Below are 23748 nucleotides of genomic sequence, written 5' to 3' on the forward strand. Positions count from 1 at the left end.
AAGCTTGATTATACATTTCGAAATTGTACTGTAATTTCGACTACATTCCAAGGGCAATTAAATCCTCCTTATTGCACTCAAAATGAAATAAACATTCTATTCCATAGCGTCTTTTTGATAATTGCAATTGAAAGACTTCAAATTTTCCCACATTATGATTTCAAACATTCAATGACATAACAGAAACACACTTGCAAATGTCAACACGCTGCTGTCCCCGTTGAAATACGATGTACTTCATGTAGAATTAGCACTGATAAATGAAATCCATAATCGTGAAATTTCGTAGAAACGACAAAAATACCAAAATCTATTCATTCCAGATCAAATGGAAAAATTGTTGCAATACGCATTCATTCACAATATGACTCCAAATTTCAATTTTAAGTAGAACCAAAACGCCATTTTCTTTCGAAAATTAAGTCTAGCGCGTGACTAAGTTCAACTTTATCTGGGCGGAGTTATGTGCGTATTAATAATTTTTTTATTGTGTAATGATGAATCTGCGCTTGTGTATTTAGTTTGGAATACGGCATACATTCAGTTACTTTGTTTCGTGTAGTGTATTTTTGTTTACATAATTAAGCCTTAGGTTGAATAAGAAAATCAGCAAAATAATTTTAAAAAAAGGTTACTGCATTTGTATGTAAAAATATGAACTCGTTTTGTTCAGATGGATATACTGCACTCCGTAGGTCGTGCAGTATTTCCATCCGAAAAACTAGTTCATATTTTCCTTTACAAATGCAGTAACCTATAAATACTGGATGTTATGTATCGTGTGCTGAAAAATGGCGTTAAACCTAACAACACAAAACCAAACCTAGAACGACGGCTAACTGAAAATGTTTAAATGCAACCTTTTATTTTGAGAGGCAAAAATATGATTTCAAAATTAACCTATAGGTTTTTTTTTTGTTCTCTGTGCCCCTTTTTGTATTTGACATTTTATTTTCTGTTTGTGAGCCACCTTTTGTACTTGAGCAGGTGGTTGACCGCTTGTTCAATATGGGAAAATGTTTGTTCCTTGTTCCATAATATTCTAATAAAATAATAATTAATGGCAACAACAAAAAATATATGCAAAGAAGAATTTATTTTTCATTCCACGTAATAATACCTGAATCGTACAAAAAATATTGTATTCTCATAAAGTTTGTCACTGTAAAATACAAAGGTATTGAAAACCACGTCCAAATTTTCAAAACCGTATTGTATAAAGAGCGCGCTCAGTTACAAGCAACTCTGACCCATAACTACCTTCTCCTGCTGTGCCGGATGATCAAAGTTTACATGTTCGTTTTAAGCACGATATCAAGCGAAGAGCCAGTCCGTGATCTGTAAGTATAGCGTATGACAATAGATAGGGGTCTACCTTGTTTCCAGTTTAGTGCGTTAAACGTGTGTATACACGGTAAAGAAAAATGAATGAATCGCGTTTATATACATTATTTTTCTCTCATTTTGTTCAGTAAATTATGTTTGATTCATATTATAATCCAGCTGTTTTTGCTATTTTGTTTTTCACGATTGCTTCAAAAATCACAACATTGTGTCGTTTTGAAACAATAAAACTTTGTCCAATGCATATCTTAATAACACAAGAATTTTGGAATTTTTCATGTACAGTTGATAAGTGTTATTCCTGTCACAGCCAATTTGGATCTCAGATACACATGTTGTTGTAAACAGACTTTTATCTGCAACTGCCCTGCCCTGAGACATCGCACTCTAATCATGAACTGGTCTTTATACTCCCCATTCTATATATATATATATATATATATATATATATATATATATATATATATATATATATATATATATATATATATATAATCTGGCAAAATGTACGCCATTTAAACGTGAGATAAATGCTGTTCCTGACAAAATTGTTCTCAAACAGGCATATTTTCCAACCTTGACCTGGAACAGACCTGCAAAGATTATAAACCATCCAAGTCAAGACAGACAGGACGGGCAGCTGGTTTGAGCTAGATTGTGTTCAAGTCACAAAGTCTAGGTATACATCGTTAATTTGACAGACAGGTCTTGTTCTCTCGTTGTCAATGTTTATTGTAACTAAATATGTTGCTTTATAAATCCCATTTACAAAATGTGCAGTTTACTATTTGAGCCGTTAATTTAAACATGTTTTCATAATTGAATATTTCAAATATCTCTCCTTTTTGAAGTAATACCAATGCCGGCGCGAAGAGTGGGGGATTGTCCCCAGATGAAGACGAAGTGGAGCGCCCTCTGAGCTCCATTTTTTGCAGCTGAAATTTTCATACTTGTACACCTCACCTTAATGTAATGGGGAAATTCTTAACAAAACTTATATTTATATAGGGGAGGGGGGCAGGATGGAGGTTAGCTACGATGTCGTAGCCTCAGCTTGATTTGTCGTGGTTGAGGCTACGAACTTATCTTATATCATGTAATGGAGCACACAAAAGTCATCACTAGTCAGAAAAAAAAAACAGTGTAGAAATCTACTACATAAGTATAATCATGTTGTGAAAGAAGTTTGGCTTATTTTGAATTTATTAAGCCCTTACACGATAAAATAAATTGGCATGGTTACACTAACCTCACCGTGTCTGCCATGACAAATAACGCGAGACTCTCGCCGTGAACCCTTTTCTACCTAAGGCTTGCCAGACTATATTTAGATATTCTACGCTATGTTATTATCAATCAAGTGGCGAATAATCGCTTCTTGGTGGAATTTCTAAGTTGCCGATAAACCATATTTACTTTTAATGCGCAGAATTTCTGACTCAAACCGCGCTAGATTTTTACTACGATTTGTTTACGTTTCCAAATAAGGCCTCAATGTCCTTATATGGCACACAAACAATCGAGGCTGAGAACGGAAGTAATCATTATTTGAACTAATATGGCGGAAGATCTAAACGAAAATATCGGATAAAAAAGGTAAACGAGTTTTTACAACTATTTCTACAATGACTTTCGATACTTCCGGTATTAAATAAGAGGACAACTCAATTTATTGGATTATATGCAAGGAATATGGTCAAATTGATGATATTCTAAAATAGCGCCGGGTGTGAATCACACCCGGCTTGCTCCATTAACACGTATATGCTCATGTTAGTACCCTGTCCACGAGGTAGGAGTAAGGGTACTAATATTAGTACAAGATGGAGATGATCACTTGAACACTTTTATTTGTGGCAAACTAGAGGCGCCACTAAAGAACAATGCCCCCGGACGCCTCGGACTCTCGCGCTGTTACTGAATAATCCCTCCTACAATTACAGGGGCCCCGGATGGCCGAATGGTCTTTACAGATCACTCACACCTCTCGTGGGTTCGAATCAGGGGTCGTCCAGTGTGGTAATGCGAGAAAACCTGTCAGTAGCTTCCACTGAGAGAGAGAGAGAGAGAGAGAGAGAGCACAAATTGCTTAGCAATATTTATACACAAATGGAAACTACTCATAGAGTGAATAATGAAAACAGCAAACACTTGACATGTTATTCATGACAATAACACTTTGGAAATGTGCAAGACTTTTTTTTAAATAAATGGATTTTGGTCCAACTGGAATGAGAAAAAAATACAGGTATTTGCAGGAATCAAATGGTCTATACAAAGTAACTAATTCTACCGCCACTCCACCTACCTGTCCGCCACACCTGAGAACTGACCATTTACATTTAAGCAGTGACTGCTTATAAGTATTGACTGCCCGAACCATAAACACCAAGACAACTGACCGTACTTTTGTTGAAATATACAGCAATATCAGTATCTAAAACTGTCAGAATATATTTATTAAATTTACATTGGTTAAACTTATTGTCTTAAGCACTATCATCTTGAAAATTTCATCAGCAAAGTTCTAAAAATGAATGTGCAAATGAAGCTGGAGATTAAAATAGTATGCCGTCAACTGACCAATCGCCGGAAACATGCCAATTTATTAGTATACCTTTATCTAAAATGGAAGCTGTCATTTAAAACAGAATTTGAAACAATTACCAACCGATTAAATAATATTTCATGCTGATGATCAAAATTGAGTGCAATTTGGATGTACCCTAATGAAATTATTAAACACTGATATATACATGTGATATTGTGTAATTTATGTAGGCGTGTAACCATTAGGTAAATTCTCTCAAGGGTATTACTATGCCAATTAAGCGAGTTATATATTTCCGATATGTTTTTACATATTTGGTTTAAATCAGTGTATTAGTTATTAGGCCAGATGCATCAAGACAATTTTACTTAGGCACTAAACGTTGACACAAAACATCCAAAACTCACTAAAGGGTATGAGAGGCATTAACTTTTACACAAAATATCCAAAACTCACTAAAGGGTATGTGAGGCACTAACTTTGACACAAAAGATCCAAAAATCAATATAAGATAATAACCTGGAAACAGCCAATCCAAACATCAGCATGGGTTACGTGAGGCAATAACCTGGACACAACCAAACCAAAAATCAGCATTGTGTATATAACGTTTTCTAGAAACAGTTCCATTTGAATTTAATGGTCTGATTTTCTTTAATGCAAATGACCTTCCTGAAATCTACCGAATAATAACATTTCGCTTTATTATTCTTCGCAAAGCTAAGAGGCTGAACTCAAGAGATGTTTTATTTTCGTTCAGGCCTTAATGACGCTTCATACTGAACGCAAATAACATTCTCCACCGTTAGCTAATGTCCAGGACAAATAAGAAAAAAAAAAATGATCTATTAGGGACAATAAAATGGATGCAATGACTGATAAACGCTCCATTTAGTACTGTGCTGATACTTTTTCAAGAGCTAAGAAAAGTTACACTTATTTAATGAATTTGCCTTTTCTGTATCGGTACAAACATTAAAGTACAGATATGCATGCTTGGTTGCATTTTCGAAAATATTTGCAATATATAGGATCTCATGGAATATTACCTGGACTTTGTCTCTTAACTGGCTTCGAAAACCTCTTTGATTCTGTGTAGCATGGCCTTTTATTGCTTAAGTACTAGACTTCAGAAATTTTTGGAGAAGACTTTAAAACAGCGAAAAAAACTTTTTTATAAAATATTAAATTAAGCATTATTGTATACGGACAATGTTTATAGTGGTTTGACATTAGGACATGGTTATCCTCTCTCCCCATATATTTTTTTGTGTGCATGGATGTTAGCCCATATGATCAGGACAAATGCAAATATGAAAGGAATACAAATAAAATTTACATAATACCTTTTTTCATAGTATGTAGTTGACACTTCACTAATTCTTTATGACTCTGACAAGTCCCTGAAACCAACACAAGATCTCATTTTTTATCAATCCTGTAAATTCCCAGGCCTTAGGATAAATACTGAGAAAACAAAAACATTCTGGATTGGATTAGAACAGGTATTAATATTAAATATTGTTCATAATACTATTTAGACTGGGATTCATCTAAATTTATTTGCCTGACACATTCATATTTTTACACAGATAAACAATATGGCTAAATTAAATTAAGATTTTTTTTTAAAAAAATCTGGGAAATTGAAAATTTACTTCTGTTGTGGTAAAAAAAAAGGATCGCTTACCACCTATTTTAAAATTACAGTCATTAAACGTTTACCAAAACTTTTTTATCTGCAAAACTAAATAATTATTAAAAACTGTCGTGGGGATGGCCTTTAAATAGGTCATATTAGTATTTCTGTGGGTTGGATCAAAAGAATGATTACTCTTAAATCCAACATGAAAACCATTTTACTTGCTATCCTCCCAAACATAAATAAACATTCTCCAATTTGGAATAGATTTTGTTAAAAGAATTCATACATAAATGAGTGAGTTTTGGATAGGATGGGCGAGTTATGGGTAGAATGAGTGAGTTTTGGATATATATATTTTGGTTTGCAACAAATTGTACAGTAAGTTTACTGTTAAAAACAAAGAAGAACTCTTTCAGACAAATATATAAATGAGTCCTAATATTAGTATTGGAAATTTTACTCTAATGTACAAACACTGGATCTGAAGAGAGGAATCTTCTATTTAAATGACCTCGTAAATGAAAATGGTTCGTGGGTCAATCTTTATAAGTTTCATAATAAAAGGTCCACAACCTTGGCACAGTAAAGTGTCTCTGGAAATATTTTTGTTTAAAAATGCACAGAAATAACAGGGCTCACACATGGCTCACCTGATAAATAAACACTGAAATTTTCAGAGGAAAAAAAATGACAATTCAGATATGGAGATATCGAAAACTGTTCAATTTGTAAGAGGGAAGATGTGCTTATGTATAACTGTAACAAAGTTGGACACTTTACACTATGATGGAAAACATTTTAACCTGATGGGAATGATGTGAGATAGAATGATAAGCGTTCATAGCTTAACTATTAGATACAACAGCAGCAAAAAAAAAGAAGAAAAAAAAAAAGAACAGCAACAACACTATTAGGTTAATTGTGACATTACGTTCGAATCGAATCAATGTATCAACCCGGATCGGCTACTACGGTTTGTCCCAGGGCAAGATATTTGTTCCGACTGTAACCAAATACCTGTCGAAGCAACCTTGTTAAAGCCAGATTGAAACAAGCAGAGGGCACATGTCAACGCGGTAGTCACGTGATACTGTCATACGTAGGATAGATATATGCCTTAAATCCGATTTAATTCATGAAAACAGAGCACGTGCCAGCGATGGTTTTGTTGTAACACGTGATTATCGCGTTGACATTGGCCCTCTGCTTGATAGATCTGGCTTTGTCAAGGTTGATGCGACAGCGAAAGGTTCCTGGTCGTTGTTCTAAGAATAAATTTAATGAAAATTATATATCCTTTATGTGATGTGGACATGAGCATTGCCAGAGTTGTATAGTCATGTGACTAGCAATGCAAATGGCGAGTATAATGTCAAATTTCATCAACGCTTTAGTTTCGTCTCGTCTGTCAGCGGATTAAAGACATGACGAGAAAAAAAACCTCGTAATTTCTAAGAAAATAAATCATTTTTGCTGTCGATTTCATGTAGCTATGACTCGGTGAAACGTCGTCTAAGTTTGTTAAGATAAGACGATGGATAAGACGCTAGCCTCTATGCCACCACCGCCGAATTCCAGTTACCAGTCAGGGGCCCGAGTGGCCGAGTGGTCTAAAGCGCTCTTCGTTACGGATCACTGCCATCTCACCTCTGTCTGCGGCGGTTCGAGTCTAGGATTCAGCCAATGTGGGTATGTGAGAAAGCTTGCCAGTAGCTTCTCGTGGGTCGGTGGTTCTTTCCGGGGTTTTCTCTGGTTCTTCCTCCACCATTAATACTGGCCGCCATGTATAGCCTATCATGTGGTGCAAAATGGCGTTAAACCCCACAACAACAACAACAAGTTACCAGTCACGTTTGAATGATATTGTAGCAGGTCATGACACGTGAATTATCCATTTTCAAACCTGCTCAAGAAAAAACGACAGGAGACAACAAATCTCTCGACGTTGTCGGACTGTCAATAGAGCTTTATACGCATTATTTTTTAATTGCAAACGGCTCGGTCGTCGAGATACACGTGCCTGACTGATAGTTTCACATGATATTTGTATCCCTTGATAAAGTTGTGGAACATTACCTGAATACTCATCTGCGCACCGGTACCCGAGATATCCACCCCCTCCTTGAAAACGCACCGGCGCTTAAATCCGTCGTCGCGGACGACTTCCTGAAGGAACACGGCATCCAAACTTTGAACCATTCTTGAAATAGACCTGACTAACAACAACATATTTTTCAAATATACGTCTTCAAAGATTCTCTGAGGGATAAATACTTTTTGAAAGCAGGCAGTTCTCCAAATGAACAACTTACCAAAAAGTGAACACAACATTTATTAATTTGATAATGAGATTTAAAAAGTTCGTAGATGTGCATGGGAGATACTTTGCGAGGATTCACTGACGTACTACTGTTCACTAATAAAGAACTTTGCTGTACAACATACGAACAATCAGAAATTTTTAAGTACATCTCTAACTTCTTGAATTCTTTGGGACTTTGCGACACTGAGACGGAAGATAGGTGGAAGTCGGGGACTCTTCAATATTAAAAGGAATTAGAAATTACAAATTGTCATCTAATGCCAGAAAAAACTTTCAATCACTGCCGTTTTTGTTCATTCTGTTGATAATAAATAAATAAATAAATAAATAAATAAATAAATTATAGTAATAATAATAATAATAATAATAATAATAATACGTTATGGCGAGGAAGACATTCATTGAATACTTTCTTTAAAAAAAGGATAAAGAATGAGAAAGAGAAATATTTATATTGCTTACATTGTTATTATTAGTAGTAGTAGCATTGTCATCAGCATCGTCATCATCGTAACAGTAATGATTATGGCTTTTGTCCTTTTTTGATGATTTGTTGGTTTTAACGACACTTTTCGTAAATTAATGTTCTTATGTCACGTGTTTATGCTCGAATAAACAGTAACACAGGAAAGAGTGAAAACAAAAACTTTGAAAAATACAATAATAATATATTTCTCTGGAAAATTCTGTAAAAATGAAAAAAAAAATAAGAACTTACGGTTTTAAGAATCAAATCCAAAAATAATCCAAGAATAATCCACGAATAAAATTTTTGAAGTCCTAATAACAATATACTTAAATCAAATATAAATAACAATGACTATATGATGCCGAGAATATGGGACAAGAAAACTTCGAGGCAGCCGACCTAGACTCGCCTGAGTTGGTATCGAACCCGCTATCCATGGATTACGGATCAACGCTCTACCAACTGAACTAACACAACGGTTCATATTTCTTTGTGACGAACATGACGATGGTTCTAGCTGGTGATAGTGGCTTCCCTCAACAAACTCCACAAAAGAAATGTAATGCAAAGGGGGGAGGGGATAATTTTTGTCTATTTCTGACCTATCTTTAAGTTTGGTGTTAACATTATACTGGTGTAAGTCAATTCGTTATCTTACTGTTGTCTTTTTGTGTTAAGAATATTCCTGTTCGATTTTGAATGTAGACATAAATATGTACTTTTTATGAGAGCAAGCTGTGCAGTAAGGTTGTCAAACAATAAACCCAGCTGTGAGATCTAAACAGCCAGCTTTTAGAACCGAGTTCCTTTCATAATTGTAAGCATATTAGACGGGTGTATTTCGTTTGTAATGAATATATATCACGTACATTAGAACTAACATGGCATTTAAAGTGTTGGTATAAAGCAAATTGATATACCAATACTATTGGTATATCAAATTGTGATCCACCCATGGTGCAATAATACGAATATATAAACATTCTTTCAACCGCAGTCCTACAGATCAATGATGAATCTCTCTACTCATTCCTTAATCATGTACGACATGAAAATAACGATAAAAAGTATTAATTATCCCTGTTTTCTTGATGATTTTAAAATGGTACACAAATGCATCGGAATCCTTTCTTTTTTTTCAATTCTCCTATCGTGCTTAAATGACAAAATAAGCACAAATCTGGAGTGAGAGAAAAACATTGCGCTGGACGAAAATATTAAAACTGAACTTGTACCAAGTAACCTACAGTAATCTGGTTCGTCGTAACGGTATGTTTACGCTTTCCTTGGGATCTATCTACAGTGTTCATAATATCGATGATACATAGTTGCAATAGACAGTGACAATAGGCCTATAAGTCAAATTTGAATATCATCATCATCATCATCATCATCATCATCTCTCTCTCTCTCTCTGGATTATCGTAGTTACATACGAGCAAAATCCATAAAAATTCGAGCGTTGGGGATTTTCGCTTGTGTCATACGACAATGTCTCTGGACCTATGAATGTTGGTAATGTCACTCAAGCCTTCCAAAAGAGAGAGAGAGAGAGAGAGAGAGAGAGAGAGAGAGAGAGAGAACTGTATAGTCTTTAGAGCTGTTACTTAAAACAGAATAATGAGTTAGAAAGAACTGTCAATATATTAAAATATTTTAATTACCTCTTGTTGGTTCGTCATTTCACTTAGTTTCTATTCCACGCTAATTTCCATACGCCAGTACGTGAATGCCTAACAGTACAGGTTCAGTGTACAAGAAGCTACCCGTGTTTGTAGTGCACTACTTTCTTCATAAAAATTATATTTCATGTTTAAACATGAGTGTCTTATATTGATTTAATAAATGCGAATAAACATAGAAACTGAAAAAGAAAACAATAAACTAATCAATTTGCATATGTGATTGTGAACAAGAAAAATTTTCGTAGAACTACATTTTGTAGCGGACACACTCGCAGGGATGTGAGGAGTTCATTCACTCATCAATACACAGTTGCCAGGAGCATATCGTAACTCCATTCAAAGTGCATATATGTGTATTTGTATGTGATATCAATAAAATATATGTATAGTATGTACGCTGTATCAATGTAATACCACTCGTGGTATAAATGTTTTATTAAAAGGAAACTCGGGCAAGCCTCGTTTCCTTTCAAAGAATTTTTTTTACATCTCGTGGTATATCATTGATACAGCGTATATAATATACATATATATATATATATATATATATATATATATATATATATATATATATATATATATATATATATATATATATATATATATATATATATAATACAGTGTAGCAGTGTAGACTTTGAAAATGTTCCTGGCTATAATATTCGGGTGGAAAACCTTTTTCTCTCTGCAAATTCCATAATGGATTGATAACATATATACTAGATAGGTGCCAATGGTCACGCGTTTACTTACAATTATATATACTTTGTATACCTAACTAGTGTCTCAGAAACGGTGGTTAGCCAGAACAGAGACCACCGTCTGCTCATTAGTCATTAGCATACAAAATAACAAATTTAATATTTTAAAATAATCATACTCATACTTGGCTAAAATATCCATTGAAAACAAAATGATTTTCAGTAAATACCAAAGAAATGTTTCATATATTGGATGGGAAATTATGAGGTTTTGAAAATTTGACTTTACATACGTTGCACTGTGACAGACATGATAGTGTTAAAGCTGATTCGACATGCGAGAGGACGAGCTATCACCCGGATTTGAAATTCCTTATCCTTGACACAGCAACATCATTAATCAGCTGGCAGCTGTTAGTAGCAATCTGTTAACGTTTGACTGACAGGGCAGCGATCGATTCCATAAAGAATATAGCAGTGTTATATGGAAGGCCAGACCTGTTTTAAAATGGAAATTTTCACTTTATGATGTACAACCCTCTAAAGTAGAAATTTTCATATCGAATTTTTTTTTTTTAAATTTGAGAACAATATGTCGTATTCCCCTGGATTTATGTACTGAATTTGTAAACACTTTTGATGCTGTACGGTGGAGTTCATCTTCAGATGATTCGTGCATTTTAATCTTGGACATTTTCAGCGTCCATGGACAGAGTCCAATCGGAATACTGCGAGACTTTTTTTATACCAAATTCCACATCATAAACATACACCACACAGTGGGTTAACCTCCCTCAGTAAGATTATCTGCAAAAAATGCTTTTAAAAAATCCTCAGGGATTCTTTTCTTTCAGTGATGGAAAACAAGATAGATGACGTTTTAATGTTACACTTGAACAGACGTCATAATATACCAATGATGTCATAGTGTACTGCATGCATAGGGACCATTCAATCTTCGAGCTTGATAATCCAGAGACAATTAAATGAGGTTTACGTAACCTGGTAGTCAAAACATCATTACAGAAGCGATATGTATTGAAAAAGCAGGAGTCGCGAGGAGCGTGCCTCAGGAAAAACTTCGATGGAGTAATACAGCATAAATAGAAAGAAATTTGTCTTCATGAGAGTGACAGATGTAAGGTGAAGTTTTTTGGAACATGCACAGTAGAGAGAATGCTGGATAATCTCTGTTACTTAAATGTAATGTGGCTGAATCTCTTTGACTATTGTGCTTGTGGAAACTGTACAGTATCTAATCACACTGCTAACAAACATGGCTGCTCCCGTGTGCTTGAAAAATCAACCTGAACTGGTTTGATGTACACTATCTTTAGCAGTTATTAAAATAGGAAAAACGAATTCCGCAAGAATAAACAATACCAATGAAAGTGCAATGAATGAATTACAAAATATATAAAAAGTATTTTTTAAAACATATGGACACATTTTATACAATTTACTGCAGAAGTCTGGGAAGTGAAAATGACCAAGGGGAGCTATCAGTTTTTTGATGGGTGCTCGTCTGAAATAACGCCAAGCTGTATACTCTATGACCCAAATCACACCCATCAATCATACACCGAACAATAAAGGGAAGTAGAAGTTCATTTCACAATACTTAAGATATATAAGGTCTTTTTGAATGGCCAGGATAACCAATAAGGAAAACCTTGGAAATTCCTTTGAAAATCTAACCCTATGGAAGATATGAAACTCTAGAGCGCCACCTACATGGACAATTAGAGAGACGTATTACTTCCGTTATGTACTTGTGTATCAATAATCTGCTACCCTGCCTTCCTCACTCCGTTACGAATTTAGTGAAGATGGCATGGTACCAGACAAGAAATCTGTAATGAATGATATCTAATACATTAGATGGGCTGCAACGGCCTTGTTGATCTGCAGGTAGGAGATATAATTAGTACAGGAAGAAACCGCCAGAAAATGGTATATAGGCACACTAGGAATATTTGGACACGGTCAGTAAAAGAGTTCTCTACTGAGTTCACGCATAAAAGAAATAAAAACTTGAGAATGTTTCAGACAAGTATGAGGCATCTCAACCGATAAATGGCCGTAATGAGCGCTAAGCTGGCGTGCGACGTTCACATGACTTCATTTGGTGCTCACCCTTTATGTACATGTAATGTTAGTTTTATAGTAACTGGAGGGCTTGGAACAATGAGGACATATTTCTAATTTCTCCACTTAAACGTTGTTCAGAATTCCACTAAAATTGCCGTTAAGGTTACCCCTTTTATTACCTTCACATTTGTTTGAATTCCATTCAAATTAACCAAATTCCATTACCTAAATATTTAGAAACAATACATCCGTAAATATTAAACAATATCCTTGCAAACTAAAACTATTTTATATAATATTATTGTCAATGAATTTTTCTAAAAACTTATATTCAATAAATTATTATTTCAATGGAACGTTAAGTTATGGAAAAAAGTTTTCAAAGACGTTTGCTCCAGATGTTAGGATTTATAAAGAAAAGACGTCGAGAACTAGGTTACTGCTACCATTTCTTACCCTAAAATGTAGGCAATAAAAATTACAAGCGATAATAGCAGATAGAATTAAACGTGTTGAACTTCTAATCTATGAGGAAACAAAATTATGAGATAACAAAACGAACATGAAATTTACCAAGAGTTCTGAAAATAGCAAGTCAGCTTTACGTGTACCAGGACTCTTAACGAAGATGTTACGCAAAGAATATAAAGCAAGAATGTCAGGACTCTTAACGAAGATGTTACCCAGCGCTATAAAGCAAGAACGTCAGGACTCTTAAAGAAGATGTTACGCCAATACCATAAAGCAAGAACGTCAGGACTCTTAACAAGGATGTTACGCTAGTATTATAAAGCAAGAACGTCAGGACTCTTAACGAAGATGTTACCCAGCGCTATAGAGCAAGAACGTCAGCACTCTTAACGAAGATGTTACGCCAGTACTACAAACCAAGAACGTCAGGACTCTTAACAAGAATGTTACGCCAGCACTATAAAGCAAGAACGTCAGGACTCTTAACGAAGATTTTGCCCAGCGTTATAAAGCAAGAACTTCAGGACTCTTAATGAAGATGTTACGCCAACACTATAAAGCAGGAACATCAGGACTCTTAACAAGGATGTTAACACAAGCACTATAAAGCAAGAACGTCAGCACTCTTATCGAAGATATTACGCCAGCACTATAAACCAATAGCGCCAGGACTATTATCAAGTATGTTACGCCTGCACAATAAATCAAGAGCACAAGGACGCTTAAAAAACTGAAGGGGGCTCTTTACAACGAAAGGACATATTTTTTTTTATAAAAAAACTACATCATCGTGTGATGGAAGGGTAGCTGATTAAGAACATTTTATTGATAGGAAAATTCAGTTCGCTGATTATTATGCTCATTTTAAGTATCTGAAAAAGGATAGTATGCATATCATGGAATGGAATGAACATTTAATGAATATGGATTGAGTATGTGCTGATGAGGGAAAGGATCTTCCACTTCCCATGCCCTCCAAAGCAATGAATATATTTAAGGTAGGCGGTACAGAGAAAAACTACAAAGAACTCCTGGACGTAATTATTAATTAACTCGTTGTTTCAAGTTAGAATTAAGAGCATATAAAGAACTATATTAAACATTAAAAAGCCATACGCAATCTTTTGCTGGAAATAAATACGCGAAAATACCAGATTCAATAAATAAGGTAAAAGCTGTCATCAGTGTATTTATGCGCTATGATGTGTAAATTAATAAATCTATGGAAAGGTCGTCTGGCTAAAGATAAAGTCCAACAAAATATGACTAATCTGAATAAGTAGAATACATGAATAAATGCCCAGTTGTTATTAAAGACACTGCTTTTTATGAAAACAGTTGGCTTTCTTTTTCTTTCAACAGCTATCCTATAAACTCACTTCTAAGTCGGGTCCAACTGCAAAATGAATAGACCCAGATCAACCAAATGTACATAATACATCTGACACTCATTGTAATTTAGTACTATACAAAATGACATTGTGTTGGTATTATATATATATATATATATATATATATATATATATATATATATATATACACACACACACACACACACAAAATCACTTTATGCTTAATGCTGGGAGTCATCGATAGTTTTTTTTTCTTTTTGCAGAAATCGCAACATAACTCTATTCTGAATTTAAATTTAAGAATCATAACAAAACAAAAACTGTCTTACAAGAATCAGAAAATATTAATAGAGCTGTCGAAACATAAGCAAATAGGTTTTATAAATATAGAAAAGGGAATGAGTGGCAAATTAATTGTGTATGCCAGTATGGAATTCAGTCTTCCTGTGTATAAACAAAGTATTAGTGGACTGAAGACTATACATAAACATATTTCATCTGGATGTGGTTCGTGTCTTTTTTTTCTTATCATATCAAGAAGTATAAAAATCCTACAAAATTAAAATCCGGGCAACTGTGTTAAAGGGTTTTATTAAAAAAAATATCAAACAATAAACATGTTGGTTTGATCACATATAATTTGAGTAAAATACTTCATATGCAATTGAATTTTCCATATTTCATAAAAAAAAAAATAAAAATGTTATAATTCAAACTGAGTTAAGACAGATGTGGTTAAAATCGGTCCTGATAAAAAGTAACGATTATCGATTATTGCAGAAGATATTGAAAAAATATAAACTTTTGGCATGAAGATTTTCTTTATAAAAGATGCAGTTAACAGAAACGTGAAGAAGTGGAGAACACACACACACACACACACACACGCCAGAGACCGAATCGTTCAAAAGTTCGACAAACGGATCAATCGGAATTCGGGACTGACTGACTATTTGAATTTAGTACGATTGCGCCCATCAGGGCATGTGCGTCCATTGGAATTCGGGATGTCCAGCCCAAAATGCAATCCATCATTTGACATGCAAGATCTGTGCCACTTAATTGGCTGGCGAATCCGTTGAATTCAGAAAGCGAATGATTAATCACAGAGGCCACTTTCACAACAAAGCCAGCTCGAAAGTCGACAACCACTACAATTCAACCAAACATACAGTCTATGCCCTCCAGATGCTACCAGCTGAATCAAACCTGAGGTAGACCTACACAGAACGTACACGTCAGGAGCGATAATGCACAATACAACTGAAACTTGTGTGAAGTTAACTGAAACTTGTGAGAAGTTCGGCCGAACCTTCCCGTTGCAGTCTTAGGAAAATTATAGCCAGTCGTCAGTTTTTGCCCCAAATGCAATTTTTGCGAGTTGTCTGTATTTCGACCGCATGTAATATTTGCGATATCTACGAAAGTAATTAAATTTATTATTATTATTTTAAGTAGTAGTTATACTATCTGTAATAGTAGTAGTAGTAGTAGTAGCTGTAGTAGTAGTGGTATAGTTCTTGTCCATTATCTTTCAACACCATTCTCTTCATATTTTTCCTTTAGAACATCCATGCATAACTCTACCCGGGATATAATTTCTTTAGCAAATCTTCTAGATGGTGTTGTTTTTTTCTCCTCGTCATGCAATGTTTCCATCGCTTGTGCATAACCTGGAATTAGGTCCATAATATGTGTTCTTTACGTATAAACAAATATTTCATCTTGTAGATTATTTGTAAAGTGGCAATGGATTAACTCATAAAATTGATGCGCACCCTCTAAGGGGACCCAGATGATCGAGTGGTCCAGGGCGCTCGCCTTTACAGACTATATATATCACCTCTGTCCGCGTGAGTTCGATCGACCAATGTGTGTCTGTGACGTTATGTGTATTTAATTTGTATTGTTTATTGGCTTTATAATTGTATGTTATTTATATCTGTATTTTGTATCTGACTTTGTCAAAAAAAATCAAGTTCATGGTGTACCTGACCAGTAACATTTATTTTGTAAACAGCAAATACATCGCTGATAGTTCTCGATGAGTATGTATTAATATAAATATTGAGATCATTATCAATCGAAGTAAAATTGCTTACTTCGGTCTGGGTCAAGGACATCAGACTTCCACTTGGAAATTCCTAAACTTGTTGACACTTTGAATTTTTTCTAAAGAAGACTGACCTAAATCCTGACTCTGTTCTTGTGTCTTAGCTTTTTATATAATCTTGCTTACTTGAAAAAGTATACATTGTGGTCTTAACGTCTGAAGCATCGCTTGGCGCTTAGCATTAAGAGGTTAGTGTTAGGACTGGTCGGCCTGGTGTTAAGATAATGTGACTGGGTGGAACATGATGCTACAAGTCTGAGGCATAATGCCCCAGTGCTAGACATCACTATAAAATGCCACACTGCAGACATCGTAGCGATATGGCTGAAAAACGGTTAAAGCTACGTTAAAAATCAAAATCACATACACACATACACGCGCGCGCGCGTCTGAAGCAGAATCGGTCATATTGATGTGCTCAGCTTTTCCTTTGTGTGGATTTATTTATTCAAATTATTATTCACTGGAATTAAAAAGAGCTCAGTAATATTCTTGGAATGGAACATTAATCTGGAAATATAATGAATTCAGGCAAGGGCATTTTGGATTATAATAGTGTGATACATTAAAATACTGTTAGCACACTATCAAATTCCAGGCCATTGACACATTAGCACCAGAACATCAAAACATTCAATATTGGAATAACATTGGAACTCAGTTGGAACAACATGCATTTGGACTACTTGAGATTTGATTCACAATACTGAAATTTATTTTTAAATTTTCACTTCGTATTCGAGGGAAATAAACTATTTTTAAAAAATTTGTTGGTTTTCGCTCTTTTCTGTTAGATTAAGACATAGAGTTGTAAAAGTGAGAAAGATTGCCAATAACTGGTCAGAGATTCTTCCAGAGGTTTTCTTCCAACAACAAATATACAATCTGCCATGTGTCATATATTGTAATAAATCTTGGGTATGTGCCATTTGTATTTACGTCTCGATTTTTTTTAGATTTTTTAGATTTTTGTGATTAGTTATTTGATTACGAAAAGTGGTGTTGGGGAATTATTCCTCAGCCCGATTAATTAGCCAGTTTCTAGAGGCTAGCGTCACAGAGTACATTACTGATGAGATTTCATGATGACAAGCTTTAGCTCTGTAGTTGAGTTCAGGTCAGAGCCGGATAAGTGGGCATGGAGCCAAATAATTCCAATTAAATAAAATAGTATTGATTGGCACTTTATTTACATGTAGAATATTTGTGACAGGTAATGCTATTTTGTACAGTGGAGTAATTTAGAAGGGATTGTTCCATTATATGGGGACACCTTTAATTGCTGGCATGACGATAAATGTGGTATCAAGTTACATGTGAAATGAGGCTTGAAATCGTGGTTCGACTGACCCGGGATAGTGGAAAGTAATTCCCGGTATTTGTTGCTAAGTTGTGATTTGTATTTTATGGTATTTAAGTACTTAACTACAGAATTCTAACAAGGAGAAGCCATGCAATTGTAAAGTTGTGATATTTGTGGTCATTCGTTCATAAGAGGAAAACTGTTTAACATCTTGGCACGTTATTAGAACTTCCATTAGACAACGGTTGTTGTCGAGAAGTCCTTGGAAATAAGGGGAAACAAGTGACTTTTAGCGGAAATTAAGGGAGTGTTGAATTCGCTCGATAAAGAGACCCCTTTGTGTTTAACATTATAATGTGCTGAGAAAAGAAAACGGTTAACCCATATTTAAGAAAACCAAGTATCCACTTAATGTACTCCTCATCGCGTTAAACCCTATATATCAAAACCAACTATTCCCCTCAAAGTACTTATCACAATTCATATCAAAAGAAATGCATGAAATCTTAGGATACATGATTCCTATAACATTCAAGACAAATAAATCAATTTTCACAAGGCGTTTCAGAAAAATCCATGAAAGTCCAACACTACATGAGTTCTATTACATTCAAGACAGAGAATGTACGATTATTTTCAGAATTCAAGGAAAATTGAAACATGAATTTAAACGAATAAATTCAACAAAATAATTACGAACTTGCATCAGTACATGTGAGAAATAAATAATATGTCTTAAATGATTTGTAATATGTATCATGAGAATTGATTTTTCTATATCTGGAAATGTACGTCAATGAATCGCTAATTAGCAAGTAACGTAGATAGGGCAATGACTTAAGTCCATTAATTCATTTGAGTGATTTAGTTGTGAATTCCTTCCACCAAGAAAATCGCGTATACTGTGCGACATTATTCATCTTGCAATTTTTAGCTCATAGGGCGTAATCATTATAAAAGAAGATATGTCACAGATCCAGTTAGGAATGTGAATAGTCGCTATAAAAGACATACATTCACGTTAATAGGCTGTCTTTGTATCAGATCAGGCTGCGAAATGACCATAGTTTATTTTGGTTGAATTACGATAAGACAGTACCTGACCAAAAAGAGTGGGAAAATTGCTTGAACCCAGAAGGAAAAAAAAACCTGAGACGTATTTAGGTTGGGTATTATATTTTATCCGACGGATACATAACTCCATACCTGTACTGCAAAATGGAAAAGAGCACAGACTACAACCATAACGGTTGATGACCTGAAGAGGGTAAATGGAGAGAGAGAGAGAGAGAGAGAGAGAGAGAGAGAGAGAGAGAGAGAGAGAGAGAAGAAAACCTATAGCAACCAGATGAAGATGACGTGCCGGCAGTTTGAGTTCGATCAGTCACTCGATAAGATGATGACATTTTGTTTTATCAGTGGAACAGAACGGATAATTCAATTTTGCATAAACTTTCAAATTATATTTCTAATTCAAAATGAATCACTCAAATGTCATGTTCAATTTCATTGTGTGTATCAAATTTAATAAATTGTTATATTTTACATACGGGGGTTCGTTTTGTTATTTATTCTATATCTCTGCTCAAATCTCTGTTATTCTATTCCTTAATTTCATATTTTACCCAGTCCGGGCAATAACACCATAGTCGATCATTTCCTAGATAACGATAACCAAAACAACGGAAGTTGTGGGGATCTCACATCATCCCACCTCTGACAACCTGCAAATTAGTCTGGAATTCGATGTAAATATATCCCCAGTACGACAAGACTGCCTTTTAGGCAATGCCTTGTTTATTGTATAAGTGATTACAACCAAAACTTGGGACTACTAATCCTTCTTGCATTTTCATTCTGAACGATACACATGTTCTCTCTCAACCTTGTTGAACTGATATCGATATCCGGTGCCATTGAACACATTAACGACCAAGTAACACTTATAAAACAGGAGTACTGCGAGAACCTAGAAGCAGGCGACAGGTATCCACCTTTTCTACAAAACGGCGAGAGGAATATTTTAATACAGGGTATAACACTACCTGCAATTTATGCCTGCAAAAATGATACAGAAATGGGAGTTTTCTTTGTACCATTATGTAAAGTATTCACAGGACCGACAATGGGGGGATGGACCCGGGCCGAACAACACTTGTTAATTTTATAAATGAATTTTTTTAAAAACAAGAACTAGGAGAGGCTCGGGTGTTTCTTATCCCAGGGCACATGCTCGCTCTATACGGCCCCGAGTCTTCCTCAAACATGACTAATGTGTTTCTATTTTTTATTTTTATTTTTTTTAATACTTTTTTATTACAAAAATTGAGGACCACATGGCAGATGGGTCGGCCATGACCAAATGTGTTATCCTCGTTAAAGATAGTTTATTATTATTATTAGAGTTCGTTTTGTCTTGTAACTGTTCTCCACCCCAATCCCCAACGAAGAGCTTGCTTAGAATGAAATCTTTGGCTGCAATTCCATTAGTAATTTTCGTTTCACACACACACACACACACACACACACACACACACACACACACACGCATGGCATAAGTGGACAGGCTGGAAACGATCACGGAGAAAATCACAAAACAAGTGGCACATGATCATGCAATTTCAGATATCTATTGTAGAAAATGAGGTAGAAATATTGGAATTGTGGTCACTCACCATCAAGAAAGTGATAAATGCATACATACATACATACATACATACATACATACATACATACATACATACATACATACATAGAGAAATGCACAGGGGAATTGCTCCTGAACAAGGAGTAACGTGGCCAGTTCCACTACTGATTACAAATGGGGAAAACAAAATGTCAATTGATCCACCGGCACATTTACATCTGGCATTTTTAAATGGTCATGTGCGTGGTATACCCAAACGTTGATATTTCAAACTTCCAAGGGTGAGATGCGCCCACTGACAAAAGATGCATACATACATACATACATACATACATACATACATACATACATACATACATACATACATACATACAATATATTATCAATTACATTTACCTCGCACACGTTTGCCAATTTCTTTGACATCACTCCCATTTCGCACATTAGGCAGTTACCTTTGTCATTTGAACCGAAATGACGAATATGCGGCACTTGACGACCGCAAAGAATTGACACTAACTGGTTCTTAGATTTCTATTTATAAGAAATGTTAGTTTCACATCTTGAATTAATTTGAAGAAACACAACAAAATAACGTATGTGCCTGTAACACTATACTCTGGAAAGAAAATATCAGCAGTCACGGGTCTGAAGATAGCTAGAGAGATATCACTGTATGTACTTGCTTATAAGAGTACAACTGCAATATGCACAGATCTCTGGGTCTGTGCAGATTGTTATGAACGATCATTGGAACCAAAAATATAGACTCTGATCTCCAGACGCATTATATGAAGGCAGAGACGGATTTTTGTTGGTGCAAGTTTGACTCGACTTATAAGCGATTATATACATCAGAGAGAGAGACAGAGATAGAGAGAGCATTACTGTTAAAAAAACAATAGAATGCGATGAGTAATTCTGGAAAGAGATTACACATCAAAATGTCTAGATCTTGACGATGCATCTAAAGTTAAACTATATATTTCAATTCGTTCTTTATAAATAGACGAATCAGTAAAAGCCTTTTTAAGTCACGTGACGCTTCCATAAATCAAATAATCGTATTATTTCTCTCATTGTATATGTTTGCTTCCCGTCCATCTATTCAGTGAATTTACAAAGTTATTGTGTTTTGTTTTGTTTTTTCAAATGACCACATTCGTTGAATTGGAATAATTGTAAGTTTTCAAATAGATACTTCCAAGTGTTTATTTGAATGCAGTGAAAAATATAGTTTTAAACGAAATAGTTTTTGTACCAGTATATGATATTTTCATCTTGATTGCTTTCATATTATGCCAAAACCGCTCCGGTAGCCTAGTGGTTAGAGCCTCCGCCTCGGATGCGAGAGGCTGTGGGTTCGATCTCCGGCCGAGTCATACCAAAGACTTACAAAAATGGTACTAACAGCTACCTCGCTTGGCGTTCAGCATTAAGAGGTTAGTGTTAGGACTGGTCGGCCTGGTGTCAGGATAATGTGGCTGGGTGGGACATCATGCTACATGTCTGCGGCATGATGTCCCAGTGCTAGACATCACTATAAACTACCACACTGCAGACATCGTAGCGATATGACTGAAAAATTGTTAAAGCTACGTTAAAAAGTCCAAATCACACACACACACACACACACACACACACACACACACACACACACACACACATTATGCCTGTTCTTCTGCTACGATTTACATCTGCACATTACGCTATTTTTTTAAATCAACATTTAGACGTGGAGACTGAGGCAACTAATTTTTTTCTAGTAATGTGCAATTTTCCATGTTTCTTTTGACGATAATGACGATAATGACGATGTAAATATGACAATTCTATCGAAAATACTAATATTAGATGTGCGGTAGAACCTGCATATGTCAGCCACCATTTGAACAGGCTACATAAACATGCCGGTTATAAGTACGTTATTTTTATATTAAATTTATTATGTTGGGACTTTTAAAATATGTCCGACTCAAATAGCGGCTGTATTACGTAGGTGAATGTTAAAAGGGCAGCTTTGGTGATTAGAGATGCTTCAATGTGCTAGACTCACAGCCTGGCAAAATATATTTTAATTCACTGGTTTTCTTCGATTGAAGAGTCTTTATATTTCCCCGTTCCGTTACTTTTTTTCCCCATTGCATTACTGCATTTTACGTTTCTTTTTATTTGGCTACAACAGATGTAGAAATGTAGATACACGGGCAGCAGCTGTGGGGATGCTTATATTTGTCACAATAATAGAGAAGCAATTAATCACACATAACATAATAGGCACAATGATAAACTATATATATATATATATATATATATATATATATATATATATATATATATATATATATATATATATATATATATATATATAGACTTTCTTTGTTTTTCTTATTATAATTGTGTAAGCATTTAGAGAATTGCAAGACGAAAAGCGGCACTGATAATGAAAAACGCTTGATGTCAATATTTCCTTCTCTACTCGTATACGCAACTCGTACGTTTCACGAAGCTAGTGTATCAATTTACAGTCGAACACTTAAGTAGCGGTTATACTCACCCTCTTTTGTCTGGTAGCTGTCCCCGAGTGCTTTGTTCACAATCGAATTTTCCCTTACTATTCTCTCTCAATGGTTGTTTTTCATGTCTTCACACGACTAAGTCAGATGTGTTGGTTCTGACAGTACAGGTCTTTCCGAGGATGTGTACAGCTTACACTGCCTTCGATCCCTTGTCTGTGTGCTAAAAATAGAATATCTATTCATCTAAATAGTCTGAGCTGGTAATACGAAGAGAGTCGTTATGCTAATTTCGTCCCTGTGTTACTAAAAATAGACCCCATGTTCGCTACAAATATTTCAGGTCATAGAAATTTCCTTGCAGCGGTATGGAAAATTAAGTTGCCCTTGATTGCTCACGGCATGAAACACTGTTTAAGTTTGACGACAGTTTTAAATCGGAGTTTCAATAATGCTTTCAATAAAATCTGTGTTTGTGGGGTGAAACTATCGGATTTCATAGTTAATGAACTGTAAACATTAGTGAATGGTGATCGG

At 35.1% G+C, this 23748-nt stretch overlaps 1 protein-coding gene across 1 annotated transcript in view; it reads right to left on the reverse strand.

Annotated features, from left to right (window-relative positions):
* Positions 1-23417, reverse strand: part of LOC149775233 (G protein-coupled receptor 161-like) — a 118643-nt gene extending 95226 nt beyond the window's left edge. Inside the window, exon 1 of the mRNA XM_089943360.1 lies at positions 23253-23417. The gene's annotated coding sequence lies outside the window, so the exon portion shown is untranslated. The remainder of the gene's footprint in view (positions 1-23252) is intronic.
* Positions 23418-23748: the final 331 nt, after the last annotated feature.

Source organism: Sinohyriopsis cumingii, chromosome 19 (genome assembly GCF_028554795.1).
Source record: "Sinohyriopsis cumingii isolate HCF-2022 chromosome 19, ASM2855479v2, whole genome shotgun sequence".
In the NCBI taxonomy this organism is placed as follows: domain Eukaryota; kingdom Metazoa; phylum Mollusca; class Bivalvia; order Unionida; family Unionidae; genus Sinohyriopsis; species Sinohyriopsis cumingii.